At 32.3% G+C, this 22,695-nt stretch overlaps 2 protein-coding genes across 10 annotated transcripts in view; one reads left to right on the top strand and one right to left on the bottom strand.

Annotated features, from left to right (window-relative positions):
* Positions 1–22,695, top strand: part of LOC123563140 (U3 small nucleolar RNA-associated protein 6 homolog) — a 127,644-nt gene that overhangs the window by 55,408 nt on the left and 49,541 nt on the right. The gene's annotated exons all lie outside the window — the stretch shown is intronic.
* The window catches only part of LOC123563141 (GATA zinc finger domain-containing protein 3-like), a 32,354-nt gene that overhangs the window by 5,614 nt on the left and 4,045 nt on the right, over positions 1–22,695 (bottom strand). Inside the window, exon 1 of one of the 9 annotated variants that reach the window (XM_045355761.2) lies at positions 12,765–12,915. The exons of 1 other annotated variant lie outside the window; for it this stretch is intronic. The gene's annotated coding sequence lies outside the window, so the exon portion shown is untranslated. Of the gene's footprint in view, positions 1–5,107; positions 5,265–5,872; positions 5,955–6,007; positions 6,153–6,510; positions 6,763–6,793; positions 6,966–8,662; positions 8,820–12,764; positions 12,916–22,695 lie in introns of those variants that run through there. 7 more of the 9 variants (XM_045355762.2, XM_045355758.2, XM_045355759.2 and 4 more) reach the window with 7 other exon arrangements.

Genomic DNA, 22,695 nt, shown 5'->3' with positions numbered 1-22,695 from the left:
GCTTTTTATCAGACCTTTGTAACATGCTTTGTGTTTGACGCGTTACTTTTCACTGAAATGTACCTTTTTATCTTTTTCTTTTTAAAGATTTTACGATAAAAGGAATGTTTCTTCCAATTTTAACTACATTTGAAATTTGAAACTTAAGTGTGCATCGCAATTTGATAATTGTCATTCTTTCTTTTATTGTGTTCGAGAAGTGAAATTTTTGTTATTTTTATCTGTTTTTTGGCATTGCTAAATGTAGCATAAAATATATTAGGGCTTGTCAACAAACACATGACTCAACTGAAAATGTCACCAAATTATATTCAACCATGTGAAAATGAATTTCAGTGTCAAACTTTGTCTATATATTATAGGGCAGTAGTATATGACATTTTATATTGTACCGTTACTTAGGTGTACAAAGGACATTTTTCTGACTTTTATGAAAATTCCCAACTGGTACATTATGCATTTCAAACATGTTAAATGTCAATGTAAATAAATGTACTTTTCAAAAAATCATGTAGTTTAAGGTAAATTCACTCTGTTAAGTTGCAAAAAGAGAGGAAAAATATAATCTCACTGTCCAAAGAGGTTGTCTATATCCCACACAAACATCCATATTTTTCATCAAGTAAAAAGACACATTTACTATACAAATAAACTATTAACATACTATTAAACTTGTAACTTTATACTCCAGTAACTATAATTCCTTAATTGTTCTATTGTACTGATACATTGCCTTAATCAAATGTTATTCCCAAGAATATTCTTGTACTGGTGTAGAATATATAAAAAAAAACTCAGTATGAACCAAAATTACAAGACTAAATATCGAAATAATTCTATTTAAAGGGGTCACCTGTTTGTTTGTCCAATTTTTTTTTAAAAAGAAATGAAGACTTTCTTTTCTTTCTTTTCTAAATGGTGAGCCCGACTGATATTTGCACTGACTAAACATTGACATATTTAGCTGTTAGCGAGTCAATATTTGCCTAGATTTGACTGGACAATAGCACACAAATATACAAATACTGGGTGCCCGCCGCTTGACGTTCTGTTTTCCCAATGTATGATGTACATCAGGAGGTAACAAGTTTTAGAGAGTCTATTATGCGAGGTTAACATTATAAAAGTTTTTCTACAATATTGATCTCGATGGACTGGAATAATACAATAATTATTTAATAGGGGCCCTATTTTGTGGTGATCTTGTATTTGCAGATTATTTGTCATTGAAACCTTTGTAAATACTAATTTTAAGGAATAACAATACGTTTCCATTGAAAATTATACAAAATAATTCTGCCGAAATTGATCTATTGATTGATTTTTTCTTTTGGACAGGATGTGAAAGTCCGGAATATCGTGAATACAGGTTTTACAGATGACTGAAAAGTTGCCTCTTTGTAGCAGTCTCGGTGGGAAAATTATTGCGGATAAGTTTACATTAAATGCTTTGTGTTCATGCAAAGTATAACACTGCACAAAACGTTCTTAAATCTATTGTAGGTGAAGTACCGTTTAATGGCTGCAAACATAATCGGCCAAGTTTAAAATGTGTCCGAAAATCTGTATTTGAAGTTATAAGATTAAAATATTCTTCCCTCAAAAGCCTAGTAACAGATGCAGTATTCCATTAATAAACATCAAATACATATAAAGTACAAAGAATTTTAATGTGCTGTCACCTGAAGATTTTTGCTAGCAACCAAAATCCTTTGGGAAAGATCTGTAATGCAATATTTATTAATTATGAATATGATTTATGTTTGGTGCTCATCTATGAAGTATTTCAACACTTGAATTTGTCTTCTCTGCAGTTACATTGACAAGTATAATGGCATCACCATCATCATCATTATCATCATCATCATCAGACTTTTGTATCAAGTGTATTGTTTTGTGTCCAAAACTTACAAGGCATCACAAAGGACTGTGGTCTGAGTTATAGAATCCCAGACATAAATCACTTATTTGGTATCAAAGAACCATAAAATTTTAATGGCATAGAATAATTTTGTGTAATAACAAAATAATATAAAGACAAAAAAAAAATGTTGCTATTCTATAGATTCTTGAAGAAACTGCATTATACAAATTGTTGTCTGCTACTATAACTGTAACTGTAACTGAAGTGACAAACTCTAACTAGTTTAAATGTAACTGAGGATGAAAAGTTTTAGATGAAAGTGATTTGCTTCATTTTGTAGTTTCTTATATTTCACAAGGCAAATGTCCCACCTGTTTTGTAATGACTTCTTTTATGGATCAGTTATTCATTTATCGATTATTTGTGTAACATTGATAGATCTTTTAACATTATTGTTGCCATGGTAACCAATTGAGTTATGACAGATTAAACAGCTTTTTGATTAATCTGTGTTACATTTCAAACAAAAAGTAATCATTCTAATAATTATTATGTCATTAGATTATATTCTCTTTGATATATCAGTGAAATTGCTAAATTTGATTTGAATGTAGATCAAGACAGATTTGAACCTTTCAGTGGATTATACCATAACTGTACAGGTATTGGAATCAGCAGAGAGGTGGAGGGCAAGTCCAGTATTATACCATAACTGTACAGGTATTGGAACCAACAGAGAGGTGAAGGACAAGTCCAGTATTATACCATAACTGTACAGGTATTGGAACCAACAGAGAGGTGGAGGACAAGTCCAGTATTATACCATAACTGTACAGGTATTGGAACCAACAGAGAGGTGAAGGACAAGTCCAGTATTATACCATAACTGTACAGGTATTGGAACCAACAGAGAGGTGGAGGACAAGTCCAGTATTATACCATAACTGTACAGGTATTGGAACCAACAGAGAGGTGGAGGACAAGTCCAGTATTATACCATAACTGTACAGGTATTGGAACCAACAGAGAGGTGGAGGACAAGTCCAGTATTATACCATAACTGTACAGGTATTGGAATCAGCAGAGAGGTGGAGGACAAGTCCAGTATTATACCATAACTGTACAGGTATTGGAACCAACAGAGAGGTGGAGGACAAGTCCAGTATTATACTATAACTGTACAGGTATTGGAATCAACAGAGAGGTGAAGGACAAGTCCAGTATTATGCCATGGCCAGGATCATAACCTATGACTACAGTTTGGGGGTAAGGTGTTTTACTGGCTGGGTTTGGAACCTATGACCTCTGAAACTGAATAGCAGTGTTTTACCTTTTGAGCTTACACTGCTGGCTAAGCTATTTTTAGAAGAAAAAAAAATGTCTGCTTCATACAGGTCTGAAACTACAAAATTGTATCAGCACAGCATGACGTATATTGATGGATATTTTGTACTAATAAGGGTATTTTGGTGCAGCATTTTTCCTGCTATTTGTTCAATTGAAACTAAGCAAACACACAATAGCGTGGCATTGATTTTCTTGCATTTCTTACATAGGTTTGAAAACAAATTTATATGCAAATAATAGATAGATTATTGCGTTGAATCTGGATGAAGTTATTCTCGCATACTTTTACACTGATCAAACCGCAGTTATGCATAATGTGAATAATTCATTTGTAGGTACACGCAAAACTTTTCTTTTTAGAATTTTATAAAAATACGCCAAACAATGAAACACCTGGAATAATTACATAATTATCGTGGTCGGGTCCGCCAATCAAAGGCTCCAAATAACAATGTCTTGTAGATGTTTATAGCTCGTAGTAGTATCGCTTAAATATTTTATTACAATGAATAATTTAGGCAGAAACAGAACAGTCCTAATTCAGTAGCTTTGGTCATACGAGATAATTTAGTTTTGCGCCCGTCCGAGAATAAGGTTCCAAGGTCCAAATATTATTGGTGACAATTTTCATAATAAATTAACCTATGGTTAGTCAGAGGTAATTAGTGTTGTTCATGTACAGATGTCAGGAAACCTTCTATTTGCTTTCTTTTTGAGATTTAAAAGTGAAATATGTATAAAATATGCAAATGAAATAATTGAATAAGTGATTATCATTCTTTTTTGGGGGGTTATTAGATATAGGTAAGCGAAAAATTGTTAAAACTCGAGAGCATATGAAGTAAGTTCCCATTTATAAGTGAATAGTCAGAAGTTTGAACACTTGACAGTAGAAAAGACATGTTACTCCCTTCACCACGAATCATCTCCGCAGCCACTAAGTGTAACTTATCTAAAAATGTTAAATCATATTCTTGATTTTATGTACGATTTAAACGTTTTATGATTAAGTTTTTTCCTATGATATACATTGTTCGGAACATGAAAACGCAGTTTTATAACTTTGTTATCGGAAACCTATTTATTTTCAATGGTATTATCTAATGATTGTGCATCACTAACAGTATCATGATGTTTGGATGTAATTAGATCTGCAGGAACTTCAAATCCTCTAAACCACATGGTTTTCATAATAACACAGATCACAGGCTTCAAGGCAATATTTCCTGCAAAAAAACTTAACAATTCAATTTCAGTCTCTGAATTTTTTTACCATCATGAATGGTTGGGTTCATAAAGCTAGAGACTTCCTATTTAATTAACAAACAACATGCAATCAAACAAATAATTAGTTTTTATGACGTTATACATATTTTTCGGGCACTTTAAGCTAGAATATTCAGATTTAAGGATTGCGGTAAGAAAAAATCTGGTAAATATTCCAACAGGAATCTTTTTCGCACAATAAATCAGATATTTTGAAGTAATAGTAGTTGGAAAACAGACACAAGAATTATTTTATGTTAATTGAGTTGGATGTACTTCATAGAAAACAAATTATTCTTTTTATTTTTCTTTTTTAGTTTTTGCTTTACAATGATAAAATACATACATACATATGCTTTTTTTTAATATAAAGAAAACCGCAAAAGCATACTTTTCTGTCAATATGTTTTCATTTAAAAAAATTTTATTTACAAATTAATCATCTGATGAATTATGAGTTGATTTCGAATATTTGGTTAAATGGCGGAATATTTTACGACCTTTAAAAAGGCATTATTAAATGATCGTTACAAAATGTCTCTCTCTATACATCTTTTTAGACGAATGAGTAATTCAGATCGCAAGTTTAATTCATGATAAAAGTAGAAATATTTTAAATATTTGTGTTACCTGTTTAGTAATCGATGTAAATCGGAAAAATGTGAAAACACGATAAATTCCTTTCTATGAGTTTTCTTTAAAATCCAAATTTTGTCGGTCGAAAGAAAAAGACAACAAGTCTAAGAAGACTAACAGCACAGGATGTCAATGTATTGTGGGGTTTGACAAAATAAAACATGAGCATTAGATAAAATCGGCCCATTTCGACATGACCAATTAACTCAGAAAATATCTAAACTTGTAGTTAAAGGTAAATCGCAAATCCGATAGAACATAATTGCATGAAATTTCTTTCAACGTTTACAAAGTAATTTTGTGAATTGCTCTGTTCTCAATAGGAGAATATTGTCGAGATTTAAAATAAATGGTCTGGATGCCTGAGGGAAAAATGTTTTACGATATAAAATCATACAGCACTTCATAACAGTATATTTTATATAATCTTCGCATGTCTTAAAATGAAAGAAGAATATTTAGTTGTGTCACAGTGTTTGGTGAAGAATTTCTTTTTCATTGCAATTTAACGACTTGACAGTTTGTTGTAGACAGATTTTACATACTTTTGTGTCTTTGCGAAAGAAAAAAAGCTATTTTTCTTCCCTTCTTTTATCGTAACATTTCCGTTACAATTGCATAATTTCATTCTAAAAAAGGAATAATTTCGTATCAATTAAGCTAATAGTTTTAGAATACTTTTAGCATAAATATTTTGTGAAGTGAAATTCTCCCTTTAAATCCAGAGTATTACAAGTTATTATATTAAAAATCACTTACTGTCTTTTTTTAGATCCTGGAAAAAAAGTACTAAAATATGCTTAATTAAGTTCCTATAACATGAATGTGACTGTGTTATGTTGTGCGACATGTGTATTGTAATTTTAAATCAAGGTAGTGAAAGTAATTCCTTACGAAAATATTTTCCTAATCCGAATAAAGGCGTATCCTTCAATAATTATGTAGCGTTGAACTTCTTGTGCTGTCTCAACGGCATTAAACCAGATCATTGTGTTTGGTGCACTTGCGGGGTATTAGGCCAGATTAAACAGTGAAATGATATTATATAAAAATAGCCACTGTATAGAGGGAGGGCATTGGTTCCCAGCGACAGACTGTATCCTGTACTATTTGAGGACACGTTTTTATCAGCGTTTAAAAACAATTTGAATTGTTATATTTGTGATAAGCTGTGTTGAAACAGATATAAAGCAACTTAATCCTTTTTTTAACACAAAGTTCACCATAAATCTTATTTTTATACCAGAGCTTATTTAAAATGTCTAATTCTTTTTTAAAAAATATATTTTTTTCAGTAATTTCTTTTAAAACTGCAGTCTGAATTTAATTACAGAATTTGATGAATTGAAATTTAATACTGAATTTTAATGCTTTTATGAATTTAAAGTTAAACTTACTGAGTCATGTTTTAAATTTGACTTTTTAAAATCCATTTATGAGTGTGTTTTTATACATCCATTGTGGCGCTTTCTTACGCAACAGTAAAACACCACTCACCGAAAATGATTTGTATAATCCAATTTTTGTTGCACACATCAGGTGTTAACACGAATTATAGTTCCCCGTTTATCATTCTCATAAAGCCATGAAAAAGTTCACTTGTTTCTTGAAAGCCTGCCACAACAAATAAAACAAAATAAAGACTGTTGTTAGACAGTAGCCGTGAAGTATGGTACATACGTTATTAATCTTCTAAAGGTGATACATTGTGTCCTTATCCCACCTCAGTGGTAAAACCCTGAATGTGGTAGTTATCACAATCTGCAGTAATTTGTCATTTGTTAGCGGTATGTCCGTTTTTGATATGAGCAGCTCGCATTGCTTTTGTTCAGCTGTTTCTGATACGGCTACAAGAACGTGGACACGGATGGTTAATTCCCGACTGGTAGGCTTCTGATGCACAATTGTTGGGTCATTTAAGTGAATTCGAGTAATTTAATCACTTACATCGGTAACTATTGTAAATTGACAGTAACCATTTGTTAATTGAAGCAGAAAGTGTTCCACTTTACATGCAAATACCGAATTAGATATTCCCAATACGAAGATAAAATATTAAGTGGCTATTTCCTTTACTAAGGTGTAAATGTGCTCGAGGGGTCGTCTTTTGTATCCGAAGTTCCGATTGGTGAAATGATACATATATAATTTGATGATAGCCTGGTTGCTTAATTATAATATATAGTAAATTTTGCCTAAGGACGTAATACTGTTTCATATTTTATAAAGTTGAACGCTTTGCGATCCACTCTCATCAAGGCGAAAGTGAACAAAAATGCCCCTAGATAATTTAAACACTTGGTTGCATTTACAGTATACAAAAACAAACCTCATACATAATTCAAGTAGCAATTTACTGCAGCTAAGGCTTTGAATTATTTCATTACAATGACTTTCTGTCCTTTAATAATTCCCATTTTTGCACTTTATGAGATAGTTACATCATATTTCATTGCTGTAGCATTTAAATTTTTTTTTCAGCCAAAAAAATCCATAATTGTTTTCATGGGGAAAAAAACAAACATTTAGGATGTATTGTTTTCATTAAAGATCAAATAAACACAAACAGTGTATAAACTGGACTGGTTGTTTGATGTTACAGAAAACTTAAAGAAAACAGATTTTGCTTTAATAAGAACGACCAATCTATAATCCTGAGATATTGAGTTGATAAAAAAAATATAAAACAAAATAAAGCCTATTTCAGAAGCCTATGTGTTTTAGTAAATATTTATAGATTACTTATAAGCCATTAACATGCACTGAGTAACCAGATTTTGTAAAACAGTTGACAGCAGAATTTTGACATTTTAAAGCCTCAATAAAATATCTATTTAGCTTTGAATATTAATTAGTCAAATAAACCACTCATAAATATCTAGCCTTATGAAACTCTTTAAATTATGAGATGAAAAGCTAAGCAAATGTGTGGTCTAAACTGAAACATTTCCAGACAATTGAAATGTTTGATTTTGGTGTTCCCTTTTTGTTATAGTTCAAATATTTCCTAAACTGTGAAATTACTTAATTCCTGGTCATTAAATTCCATGGTTTTTGGCCAGAACAGTTATTTTGTTGGGACATGATTTAATGGATTTGTATTTTTTAAGGCAATTCTATATTTTCATTGAGATTTAATTTCTTGGATTAATTCAACCACAAATCCAAGAACATTAGTCCTCACAAATATTATAGTGATTTTATAGTATACAAAATGTCTACAGAAAAAGAAATACATTTAAACTATATTTCACACTATTAAAGTTCAAACATGAGAAAAGGTTGCCTTCAAGATAAATTTAATGAACTTCCAAAAAAGTTGACTGACTTTATAATTGTTTATTTCAAATTTCTGTATGTTTATTTTAAATCAATTTTCAAAATTAGCTTTGATGTTTGAATGAGATCATACATTAAGAGAATAATAAATTGAAAAGAAAAAGATACAAGAGAGAAAAAAAAGATGATCACACAAGAAAGTGCTTGACAGCTTTCCACAAAATTAAATGAAAGAAATGAAAAAAAAAACAACAACAAAAAACCACTTACTGATTCTTAGCACTGAATTGATGTTTTTACTCCTCATTAATTGATTGTAATATTCCCAAATTTTTATCCTAGACAAATCTCCATGTTCTGGTAATTTCTAGTGAATAGACAGTAATTGAATGATACAGAATTTGATGCTAGCAAGGCAGTGAAGTGCCTCACAATATTGCCTCCTGACTCTCTCTGTACTACAGATATATACACTCCAGAACCAATCCTGGCACAAAATTCATCTATAACTGTTGCAGTCAGTAATACTAACACATTAGGGGCCAGCACTGACCCCTTTATATTTATACAGTGACATCTGAAGGATAGATAATGGTAGATGTAATAGATAGTAAAAAGTCTTCTTCAAACACTGTGATGCCACCATTATCTAAAGTAATTGAGATTTTATGGGCTTTATTTCCATCTCTTTATAGTTTTATCTTTATAATTACTTTTGGATTTAGATTGACTTGTCATTAGATCCATCTCTTATTAATTATATGTAATAATTACTATCAGTAATTAAATGCTAGTTATGTAATTGGAGTGATTGTGTTATAATTACTCCCTATGGTGATAATGGAGAGGAAGTGTGGAGCCCTTAATTAGAAGTCAGTGCTGACACTTATTAATATCATTATTGACCATATGGTGAGGGATGAGAAAAAAAGGAGTGCTCTGTATTATATTGATAAAATAATTTATTTTGAATAGTTTAATATTTATATTACTCTTGGGTACCAAAAAGTTGCTGTCTTCTTCAAATATTAAATAAAATGTATACATGTATTTAATTTTATTGGCTGCTGCACCCATTATATATATGTACAATGTTTCATTATTTATGATCTAAAATATTTTATAGGGAGGAATAAAATATTGTTTTGTTTGATAATTTACTCCAAGTTTGAAAGAATTTAGCTCTACTAGACAGGGAACTACTTATTTGAACATTGTATATTATCTATGCCAAGCAAATTACAAAAAATTGAACAAAATAGTAAAGTTAGTAAGTTTTTGTCCCACAGAGTTCTGGGACAGGTTTTGTTTGAGAAGTATTGAAATCCCTGTCTTACTATTAATAGGGAGTGACCATGCACTGTATTACTGTATCTCTGTGATTCCTGCAGGAATAAATTTAGCTTCTGGTACCTCATATTTTTATTTAGATGTAAATGAGATGTGAAACCCAAATTTTTAGTCCTGTTTGGCACCATATATAACCTGTACAGTGTTGGTGCACTGTAAAACACAAATCAGTAGAAAATTATTTCAATTACATTCCTGTTCAGAACCAAAAAAAAAGAATATTACCAAACGTAATTTATAGAATCCAAATTTTTCTGTTTTTGCAAACTTCACATTTTTTAGCAGTTTTCGCACACAGTCCGAGCCCTTTAATTTTGTCATGTTAATATTTTTATGATTTCTCCTTTCTTGTTAAGCACTTGATTTAACTTTGGTCAGGTAGTAATTTGTGGTTTATTGCTCTATAACAACTTGTTGGACATATTAATTATGGTTTTCCTTGCTTTTGCTTTCCACTGATTTTAGGCCAAATACGTTCCTTCCTTGCGTTTTGTCCCCATTTGACCTGTCTGCTTGCTGACAAATAGACTTCAAACCATAATATTAAGAAAAGTTTTTTATTGTGACAACTCAATGAATGTTTTAATGATATAGTATAAAGTAACGAATAGCGGTCAGCCACTATTATTAAAGTCAAAATTATAGGTTTTTCGCTTCGGAGAGCTGTTGGAATATAGGGGGCAATTATTATGTCCAAGGTTAAGAATAATTAAATAAAGAATCAAAGATTGATTTGAAAGCGTGTGAGTAATAAGAAAAGAGAAAAAATGAAAATATTTGAAATGTGGTGTTTATGGTATATTTTGAATTATAGACTGGTTAGCTTAATTGTGCAGATGTTTTGGTTAAATTAAATATCTCCTCAAGCAAGCAGTAGGACACAGTCTTAACGGAAAAAATAAATCTGGCGTCATCTAAGGTCAGATATATTTAAGGTCGTACATGGCCCGCAGATATGATGACTGTGTAAGCTTAATTACGATTATTAATGTAACATGCCAGACTGGTATTTTCCTCGAGACTTTTTACATATTCATTAATTTATGAAAGTTGAACCATGTACATGTAACACATTTGTCAAGTTACGTGTTTGGTGTTTGATGGCGCACATTTGTGTTTTTTGTGTTTATATACATGTATTTAGTGTAATTCTAATATTATTTGTAATAATAATGTTTACTTTTTTTACAACAGTGCTTTAGTTTGAAATCTGAATATAATGATATGTTAAGAAGTTTATTTTTGCAGAGTCCTTCTTTCAGCAGACATTACATTCAAATGAAAATCTCAAGGAGGCCAAGACCATACTGTGGGGTTCATGAGATACTAGTAGCAGTGGACTCAACCTAGTTTGTTTTGTTTTGTTTTGTTGGATTTATCACTGTATCTCAGTTATATATGGCTTCCATTTACTATAAGAAGTCTTCCTGTATTCAAGCCAGTATTAAAAACCTACTCTGTACAAGCTTACCTGACATTTTTACTTTCTTGTAAAAGATAAATGACCATAGAAATATTGCCTTTAGCCATTGTCACAGAGAACAAAATGCTTCAGCTGGAATTTGAACCTGTATGACTTCCTGATTCACCTTTACACTACTAAATTTCTAAAATGGACTGGTCTATCATTCAGTTTGGGCAGTACCATGACTGTATTACTAAAAGGGACACTGAAAATTAACTGACTGAATAGCGAACAGTGCAGACCATGAAAAGTCTGCATGGATTGCGCCGGTCGCAAAGGCAGAATCACTTGCCACCAGCAGGCTAAAAGATAAAAGTCTTGTTCTTTACATATTGAGCTAACTGAGCTGGCTCCCCAGACAGTAACAAATCTAAAATTGAATTGAGTATTCATGGGACAACATGTTCCTTAAGTGAAATCAATTGAAAAATTGCCATTACACACATAAATAAATCTCACTTAAGTAAAAGAAAAAAATCTGTTCATTTCAGATCATTTTAAGAAAAAAATCCATTGTTTTCAATAAGTAGTGTCATCCTGTGTAAGTTTATTGTTTTGACATCTGTTGAAGTGAAAAAGCAAATCACCCTTATCAGATGGTGAACAATTTGTTTAGAGGCTGTTATTGTAGAACATTTTTCTTTATATTGTTTGCAATGTTTCCTTGAAAAGTACTGTGAATAATAGCATATTATGTCTTTTTGTAGTATTGAAATTAAAGGTGTTTTTCCCCTTGGAAGGCCTTGGTCATGTCAGAAAGAACCTGTATTTTATAAAATGTAGTAGACATGCTTTTATTACACATGCCTTAAAGAATAATTATATCATTCTGATTCCTTTATGCATGAAGTGTGTAAATGTCACATACAACACATGAATATTTTTTCTAGGGAATCTGACGTGCAGAAGTAGAAAAAAAAGCATGACTAATATTCTGGTATTTCATCGAAACAACCAAATATACTGAATACATATATGCACACAAGATTTAAAGACATATATCTTTAAATAAATTTTGTTGTAATGGAATTATCACAGAACATGATTGTGGAAAGGTAATGCCAATTTTTAATAGTTTTAACAAGGGCAACATTGTTTACTTGATAAGAAATCTATTTCAGATTGAAGATTTTTCCCCGTAAAATGAGTTTATGTACTCTCTGTTTTGCTAAACACATGTAAACAAACTTATTGACTATAAAAGGTTTAGGAATAAACTTGTTAATAAAAAAAGACCTTTTACATATTTCATTAGATTTTAAGTGTGGCAAAAAAACATGTTCCTTGAGAGTTCATAAAGTAATATGTCTGTATAATGGCATACTGTGCATAAATCATAAAAGTCTTATTTCATTGGATTTCAGCGAGTAATAAATCATTTTTGTCCATTTATAGTAAAAAGATAGATTATTTAGTACCATCTGGCAAAAGACAATAAATTAAACAAAACCATCGGCAAAAATATCAAATATTACGATTTACGAAAAAGTAAAAGTTGTTAAAATGACAAAATATTTAATTGCGTCTAGAGCTTTCTGTTAGGCAAAATACTCTTACCTTCACAAATTTATATGTAAATCCCATTTAGAGTCGTTTCGAAAAATAATGTGATTCAAGCTGATTCTATTTTTGTTTATGTCATCTTAATTACCATATTATTCCGCCAGACATCTGTTTTGGATTCCTGTAACTTACTGGGTATACAAGATTAGCTAACGGCTTCTTTTTATTTATCAGATATGCATATTAGGGATTAAAGTGTATGGATGTTAGGCGATACATTACTTTTTCTCGCCTTTACTTCAGGGATAATTTTCCTGCTTGAGCGCTTATTTTCCATGCATGAATTAAGGAAAGGTGTGACAACGATTACATTGTGGAGATAGACAAAATTTTCTCATAAATGTATCTGACAATATTGTTGACGAAAAATAACATACACAACTTGAAGGTGGCGTCAATTATGTGTATTAATATGACATAAAAATGTTACATTATTACCTAATTTTGAGTTTACACTCAATTTACCAGTTTAGTTTAAACCGTTCTTTAAAAATCTTTTTCAAATGAAAGTATGAAATTGAGCTGTAAAAAGTACATAAAATGATCAAGATTAAATGCCTCTTTAACTTGAAAAATAGTTTGGTGTTTGGTGTAAATAAAAGCTTTGGAATAAGATGTAACTCTGGTATTTTGTTCGCTTGAAGAACACGTTTTTTTTTTATAAATTTAGATGTCTCCTTCATACTGCTAACCACCTAGGAATTCTTGGTAATACAATATGAACAAATAAAGAAAGCACTTAAAAATATGGAGTAATTTAACACTGCACTTTCACAGATCCTGTCAACTGCGATTTGCCGCAAGAGTAATAATATATGCAAATTTTGTCACATTTTTGTGCGAATTTGTGTGCAGATACGTTCTAAATCTTCTTTAGTCTGCTTGGTTTGTCTAAAGTTACTTGACTGGGACCTCCATGTGGGACCTTAGCATCTTGAGACTGTAGTACGTTATCATTATGTTGACGTATATTACATTAGGTCTGATGCGGACTGACGGGAGATGACAAGATGATTGTAGTTAACTGTCCGATATCTTTACAAACGCTTACATAAACTGTAATTGAGGCTTCCCCAAAACCAGTAATTAAGAACTGAGCAGTCACAGACCTTACCTTCGGGATCTGAGAAATTACGTAATGTATACCACCAGATAATGCGCAGGTAACACAATGCCATGTAAATTGTTTTATGTGATCCAGTCGAAAAAAAATTTGGATTGAAAGTTTTTACTTGCATGCAGTGATTTATTGAAAAAGGAAGAATTTGAGGCACAGTGTTTGATTTTGATATTTTTCGAATACTGAGAACCGTAGGCCAGAATTCTCCAGATCAGATGCTGTTCATTAATCAACTTGATATTAGAAGAAGCATGACTCAGCATTATTTATGTTGGTAAGAATTTTATGTTTTGCATTCAGTTTAATTCCAGAGATTATTACAGCTGTTTCAAGCACTGCACTGGAAGAAAACGTTTGCAAAGATAATGCTGATGCAAATGTTACCCAGTTTTTTTTGTAGAAAAGGAAATGTGTTTCAAGATTTTAGCGAACAAAAAGGCGCTTAGTAATAATTGTTTAATGACGTGTTCTAAAGGGAGTTGTCATTTGAATCATTACAATTCATGATTAAATTTTGCGATCAGCTGCATTTGTTAACGATGTTCACATTTAATTGTCTTAATTAAAACATTTCTAATTTAATGGTCAGAGGAAAGAATGCTAACGATGTTACCGAAGGTATCATTACCGGCTGATTAAAAGATTTTTTTTTAATTATTGGTTTGCGGAATTTCTGGGCAAGTGTGTGCTGATATCAGTACAAGATTAGTAATTAAGAGAAGAGTTGAGCTAAAAGCATTTGTAGCCCATTTAGTATCACCAGAGGTACCTGTGGTATGTATTTTACCATTTATAAAAGATGTAATACATGAATAATTAAACATACCTCTAAGATAAAAGACAGATTTTCATTACTGTCTTGGATTACATACATTTTTATGTCCTATGGTATGGTAGGCCTTTCTGTATGTTATACTTTGTTGATATGTTGTTCAAGCTCAGTCAGAATCAAGCCAGTGTATTTGTAACTTTCTGTATCATTCACAAGTACTATAATGCATGCATGTAATGTGAAAAGTCTGAGAAAAGTCAACTGCCATATTTTGTAACATATTAAATTATACAAAACATTTTCTGCCACCCAGCTGACTGGGTGCAAGAAAATGGCATTTTTATGAAAGTCAGAAATAAAAATATACCAATGAAGGGTAGATTTCTTGGAAGCACAGAGCACCACAAACACAGCCTTTGCAAAGTAGGCCAAATCATACAAATTTAGTCAACAGAACCAGTGTGAAAGCTGATGTCTTCTAACAAAGGCAACCTTGCAAAGTTTGAAAAACAGTTTATTGAAGTAATTATGGAGACAGCACTGCTCATTGATACTTATTTAGATAATCTAACAATTACTGGAAAAGACAAGAGTGAATGAAAGAAAAGGACATTATTGGACTGTAATCAGAATGGTACGACAGAACACATTAAGATAAGTGATTGTGTCCAGACTTGAGAAAACTACTAATTCCCCCAGTCTCAGCCTCTGGACTTAACTACTCAAATTATCAGTCACAGGAAAATTGAATTTGCAAATAAACGATATAAAGCCATATTGCATTGGAGACATATTGATCTATATCAAAGAAACTGGTAATAAACTGTCAATAACTATGAAATATTCATTTAAAGACACTGATTCTGGTATGCCTGGTATGTGGCCTATGGAGATGATAAGGTCTGCGTATTGGCGATAAGGGCCAATACACAAGTCAGGACCATTGGTAGACTTGCTTCTGTTTATCATAATAAGCTACTGTATAGCTACTGTGCAGTAAATAAATTGCAGGTGATATTTCTCACCTTTATAGCAAATCAGTTCTCACCTTTATAACGAGTTTTGAAAGCTTGATTGAAGTAGGGCTAAATAAACAAAGTGATAAGATACAACAGTGTTTTATCATATTGTTAATAAAGTATAAGTTTTTTAACAATTACATCTCATTATTGCTGTTTTTTATTATCAAAAATATAAAAAATGCATTCAGGCACATAGCTTTTAGAAGTAATAAATTATTGTTTATTTTGAACAATGATATATCTTTATTGCTGGATTTTATTATACATAAAAGAAATTTAACATTATTTAGACAACACAAGAGGAATTAAGCATTTTTAATATATAACATCCTTCTGTCAATATACCTTCTTTATCTATTAAAAATGCAACTGAACGCTTCATTAATTTCTAATAAAATCCAGCAATCTTTTTTTTTCTTTTTTCTTTTGTTACTTTTGATAAAAAGATCATAATCATTGAATAAACAAACTTGTAATTTCTCTTATTAAGTTTTGAATAATTATTTTATAGTGAGAAATGCTTTGCTATAAGAGTTATAATTTAATTGGCCAGGACATTACTCAACATGACTGAGCAATCAAAATTAGTATCTTATCAATTAAAATAATTTTGTGTACATGCTGAAAAAAGACTAAAAAAAAAAACAACAGCATTTCAATTAATAAAATGCAAAACACAGGAAATAACTTATTTACCTGTAGGCAATAAAATTTATGATTCTCTGACTATAATTAGGCTACATGTCAAGTCTACAGGGGTTTTATGGACCCTTATCAGACTGGACCAGACAGGATCTTGTATATTGGGGATTAAAAAGTCTGGTATTTGGGGGGGGTCACTTATATAGGAGATTTTCTTTGCCTTTAAAGAACTGTGATTTACATTGGTGTTTGACCTTTTGTTTACATTGGAGACAGTAACTAATTATGTAGCATTTTCTCAAGGGTTCAAATGGAATTCTGTAATTCCTTGTTCTTATATAGCAGTAGAGCTACTATACAAAAGTTGCTTTAACTTCAGTTTTCCACATACCGTACCTGTATTACTTATTTGACTCAGCTTCCTTTATTGCAGAGAAAGCAATTTAGAAATATGCATGGCACCTTTGAGCTACTCATAAAAAAACAACAACAACAACAACAAAAACTTTAAAAATAAGCATTAATTTAGTGAATTAAATGCATATTTTGGGCCTTTGTGGCTGGCTGGTTAAGGCCCCGAATCACAGTAGGTTTGGAAACCCACAAGTGGTGTAGAAATTTTTCTTGTAAAGAAGCTCGTTATTCAGTTTTTACAAGATAGGAAAACAGTCATAATAACCAAAAACTGTGTTGATGTGACTTTAAACTCATCAAGTTAAATGTGTACTTTTCTTGTCAGTAACTGCGTAAATATATTTTTTGTAAATACATTTTCTCAGTTTTCTAGTTAACAGCCATTTATATTTATTATTCAATGTTTTCTAGTAGCAAGCTGTTCAGTTTAGCAAAGGTTATCATCTTTTCCAGTTGAGTTGACATTGCTGCTATCCATGTTACAATCTTCCCTTGAGGCTGCAATTTATAAATCCTAGTGATTTAATCTACTCAGTTTTTCTCTTCATTGTTTCATCTCATTTTGTAGATTGTTCAAGGGAGTCCCTAAATGCTTTTAACCTCTCTCTTCCTGGTAATTTCAAGTAAAACAGTAATTACGAAAGATCGAAAAATCCTTTTATGATCAAATAACAGAAAATTCTTGATATTTAAATGAAAATTTTCACACCATTTTCAAAAAAGAAATCACACTTTTTGGGATGTGTTAAAATAATAACTTGTTACAACTGCACTGTGAGGATGAAAATTTTTGCGCATTATCTTTGTTATTAGCTTTGTATCAGAAAAATATGTTCCATAACTCTTGTGAGAAAATTCTGTCTTCAGTCGAGAGAAAATTTAGTTGAAAGTTTAGTTTTATTTATTACTCACAATGTTTCACTGAACCTGTTCACCTTAAAACATGCATTTTATACATACACACGCCATTGTTTCCATGCGTTTGATCCACACCTACATTGAACTACAAGTCAGTTTTTTGTCGAGCCCGCTTGCGGAAGCGAAGACATAGTTGTCCAAATGGCTGTTTGGTGTATGTGCGTGCGTCAGTGCGTGCGTGCGTCTGTCCGTCCGGATTTGTTTGTCCAGACCATAACTTTGACATGCATACATGTGATAAGTTCAGAATCCCAAAACTGGAGGTTTGCCATTTTTCAGCTGGAGTTGGGGTCTCAAAACTGGAGGTTTTTTATCGACATAAATTAAGCGCGTTGACACATAACTTAGAGGCAAAATCCAACATATTTGGCCACACAATAATGTATATAAGTCTACACCAGAAGAAACAATCCTCATAACTCTTGATTTGAATTTTGACAGAGTTATCATCTGTTATGCCACTTTTTAACTTCATTTGTTTTGTTAAAGTTTTATATAATGTCTAATATCTCAGTTACATACAAAGCTATTGCCTATTAATAATGCCCCTTTTACTGGCAAAGCTTTAATTCAGAGTCAATCACTGAGAAAATTTTAGCATGCTATCTTACAGAAGCTCAACTCATAAACTATGTAAATTACTTACCCCACCCATTTTCGTATAAAAAATACTGATGATTTTGACATGAAAAATAGAAAACAGAAATGCATCAACATGTATTTACCCTTACCAAAATATTGTAGATTGATGTTGTCAAATAAATGAGTGTGTGTTTTCATGCAATTTTCAATGAAATAAGTCCGATTTAGTAGCAAATTAATTTGGTAAACATTGGAAGAAAATGGCCTAACTCCGTAAGGGGAACTAACACTCCTGTTCTAAAAATAGTAATGGGTTGGTTTTTCCAACAATTATTTATGTGATTTTATTACCGAGCAAAATTTTTCTTTAAATAATCAAAAATCATTTCAGTTGGGAATTATTTCTTATGACTGAGTTTCTTGCTTCAAATTGGTAAAAAATGGAGCTTTATTGGCAGTGAGAATGGGCAGATATTCGGCCCCGTGAGACAGGTGGAAAAGACCCTGCTTGTCTAATCCCTTATCAAAACAAACAATTAATAATTAACCTGTGAAAAACAACTCTTTCCTCCAGCTACATGTGTGTCAAACATGTATAATACACAACAGTCGGTGACACTTTCATTTACTGTGTAAACATGTTTGGCACTCCTCGGTAATTATCAACCCAGTCATAATACTGATTTTTATTTTTTGAAAAGCGGGAGAAATATGGTTTTGGTCGGGAGACGGGAGGCAAGGTGAAAAAATCGGGATTTTGACCCTCCCGCGCGGGAGATCACATGTATGGACATGCATGGAGCAATCTTGTTTATATTTGGCATGAATGTTAACCTCAGTTAGACGGAGTGTCTTGCGCAAACCCCAGGTTCCTATCTCAAAGGTCAAGGTCACACATAGAGGTCAAAGGTCAAAATCAATAATGACTTTGTCCGGAGCATTTCTTCTTCAAGCATGGAAGGATTATGATGTAACTTGGCACAATTGTTCACCATCATGAGACGGAGTGTCATGCGCAAGAATCAGGTCCCTAGGTCTAAGGTCAAGGTCACACTTTGAGGTCAAAGGATACAAGAATGACAACTTTGTCCGGAGCATTTCTTCTTCATGCATGGAGGGACTTTGGCACAAATGTTCACCACCATGAGATGGAGTATCATGCGCAAAAAGCAGGTCCTTAGGTCTAAGGTCAAGGTCACACTTAGAGGTCAAAGGTCAGATACAAGAATGACTTTGTCTGGAGCATTTCTTCTTCATGCATAGAGGGATTTTGATGTAACTTGGCACAATTATTCACCATCATGAGATGGAGTGTCATGCGCAAGAACCTAGAATTACTTCCCTTTGTTGTTATTATAAATAGCTTATATTGTAACTTTTTTTATTACTGGTCGTAGGGAAAACTCAAGACCACTTTTCTGTAGTACAACATACATGTTACATCCAATTTTGAGGTGTATTTTGACCTGTCTCTACTGGTAAAGATTTTTGTGCATTGACTTCAAACTTCTTTTTTTATTTGGCATAAATGTTTGCCTCAATGAGACAGAGTGTCATGTGCAACTCCCAGTCCTTTTGACAGCTGATGGGCTCGACATGTTGCCCGTGGGCATCTAGTTTTTTCATTACAATATCTAAACCTCTGTTTAAAGTGGCAAGATGCACAGTTCAGTATCAAAATGCTCAAAATATCAGTATCTATTGCTTTGTCAATATATTTGGATTAGTATTGTTCAAGTCTGATGATTTGGTATGTTTGGATGGAGAAGAAATGATTAGTGTTAAGGAAGGAAGGAAGCCTGGAATAGTGTCCAAGGTTATCACTGAATTTGTAAACCAGTCTTGGATTATAGAATTTCAAATTTGAGCTCAAAACAACCAATCAGACAGATGCTAGAGTTCTTGAGATTAGTGGGTCCATTTTTTACTAAGCCTACTTGGGACAAAGTTAGAACTTGGGCGTAAGGTGTTTCACGAACATAATTTTAACTGTTCGGCTGTTCTTAGAGCCAAACAAAACTAAGATAGATTTGTCCAAAAATGTATCAATGATGGTCCTTGTTAAAAGGATTATGTATGTTATATCTTATGAACTGAATGTGTTTTAAAAGTTCATACTTAAGAGAGAAAAAATGGCCCCTGGTCTTCAAGCTCTTAGGCCTTGGACCCGGGTAATGAAAGAAATAGAATGATAAGAGACAAGAGGAACATGACATGGGAATGTATTCAAAAATATCTTATGAATAGTTTTATGTTTGATAAAATATGATAAGTATGAAAATCTGCATCCTATTATGTTTAAATGTTTTGACAATGAATAAGTAATTTCTTCCTTAGGGGTCAATAAGGTCATCTGGAATTTCCATTATCAGTGATCATATCATATATACATAGATAATATCTGTTGTTTTCATATGGTAAGTATGTGATATACATACACAGGGGGTAATAAAACCAATGATAACAAAACTATTGCCTAATAACTAACTTAAAATCTGATTTTCCCATCTTTTCCTAGCTTTTCATTTTTCTTCAGTGTTTGATACAGCTAGGTTAAAAATGTCTTTAATGTTTTGAAGTTTTGAATAGATATATCTAAATTATTGTCATGAGAAAAGGTTGTAAAACTTTTACATTAATGTCTAGCAGATTTCAACCAGTCTGGACAAATTGAAATGTATAAAAATTCTTTCACTGTCAGGCAAAATATTTTGTCAGGCTACTTTTTTTTTTTTTTTTTTTTTACAATTATGTCTAGCAGATTTCAACAAGTCTGGTTAAATTGAATTTTACTGTCAGGCCTTCTGTCTTGTAAAAATTGTCAGGCTATTTTCTATGTTTTTTGTCTTTGTCCTTTATAATGAAAAAGTCAGTAACAAAGTATTTCATCATATCTTTTATGATGCGTATACTTCAAAAATGTTAATAAAGCTCATTCCATTAGATACTTTGACCACTCATATTTGTCATATTTTTCATACTAAGCCATTAATACCAAGCTGATTTTGTTATCAGAGCTTTGTTTGTTTTCTGAAGAAAAAATGCATCAGATTGACAGCTTGAGGTATAATCTGCAGCACTCCCAGTCCTTTCAGATTTGTCCCATAAAAATGATTTATTTTACCGTTATTGAAAAATCTAGTAAAAAAACACAGTTGTCTTAAAAGTGATCTAATGTAATTGTTACAGAGGCTAGTATGAACTTACTTTCACCTTGGTGACATCTTTGACAGAAGTTTGCCACATTTTGTTATCAAGAAAATAAATGAAAACAGAAAACATGTTGCAAGAGATAAGCACCATTTGTTACAAGTAAACTCTGGTACCAGTATGTTAGTCTTTTTATACACCTGAAGGGACGTATTATGTTAAACTCCCAGTGTCCGTCTGTCTGTAAGCAATTTTGTGTCCGCTCTGTAACTCTTATATCCTTTGAAGGATTTCAAAGAAACTTGACACAAATGTTCATCACATCGGGACGACATGCAGAGCGCATGTTCTGGATGGCTTGCTTCAAGGCCAAGGTCACACTTAGGGGTCAATAGTCATATGAGTGTGTTTCGTGTCTGCTCTGTTACTCTTTACCCCCTTGAAGGATTTCAAAGAAACTTGGCACAAATGTTCATCACATCGAGATGACATGCAGAGCGCTGTTCTGGATGGTTCACTTTAAGGTCAAGATCATACTTAGGGGTCAGTAGTCATATGAGTGTGTTTCGTGTCTGCTCTGTAACTCCTGAAGGATTGTAAAGAAACTTGGCACAAATGTTCACCACATCAAGATGACATGCAGAGCGCATGTTCTGGATGTCTTTCATCAAGGTCGCAGGGGTCATAGTCATCGCTCTGTAACTCTTGAACCCTTTGAAGGATTTCAAAGATACTTGACAAAAATGTTCACCACATAGACACAATGTGCAGAGCACATGTCCTGGATGGAGACACAATGTGCAGAGCACATGTTCTGGATGGCTAGCTACAAGGTCAAGGTCACACTTAGGGAGTAAAGGTCATACCTTTGGGCATATATTGGTCAGAGAAAGGATTAAATATTTGGTGTGATGGATGAAGGAAAACAAATCAAAGGAAGAAACTAAAGCAAGGCAATGGAAAGGAAAAGATGAGCAAGAGAAAGAATCAAATTGAAATGAATGAATGAGTGACTTTATGTACAAATAGACAAATGAAAGAATTAATGATCACTTATGTTCATAAATAGCCTCTTTTATATTTCCTTTTTTATATGTTTTTCAACTTTATATAGTTCTTATATAAATGTTACCATTTTGCTATTTGAAAGCAGACAAAAGCCACAGGATATCCATCTGCCTGCACTGGCACTGGTGTGGACATTTTCTGTGTATATTTTTCAAGCTTATAGTCTAGATAATATGTATGGCTTCCTTAAGCAAGGTTTTATGGAGCGAAGTAAATAGTTTATCTGAATGTATTGCA

The sequence above is a fragment of the Mercenaria mercenaria genome, chromosome 2 (assembly GCF_021730395.1).
Source record: "Mercenaria mercenaria strain notata chromosome 2, MADL_Memer_1, whole genome shotgun sequence".
Classification (NCBI taxonomy): domain Eukaryota; kingdom Metazoa; phylum Mollusca; class Bivalvia; order Venerida; family Veneridae; genus Mercenaria; species Mercenaria mercenaria.
The sequence above is the reverse complement of the archived record's forward strand: the minus strand, read 5'-3'. Positions and strand labels throughout refer to the sequence as shown.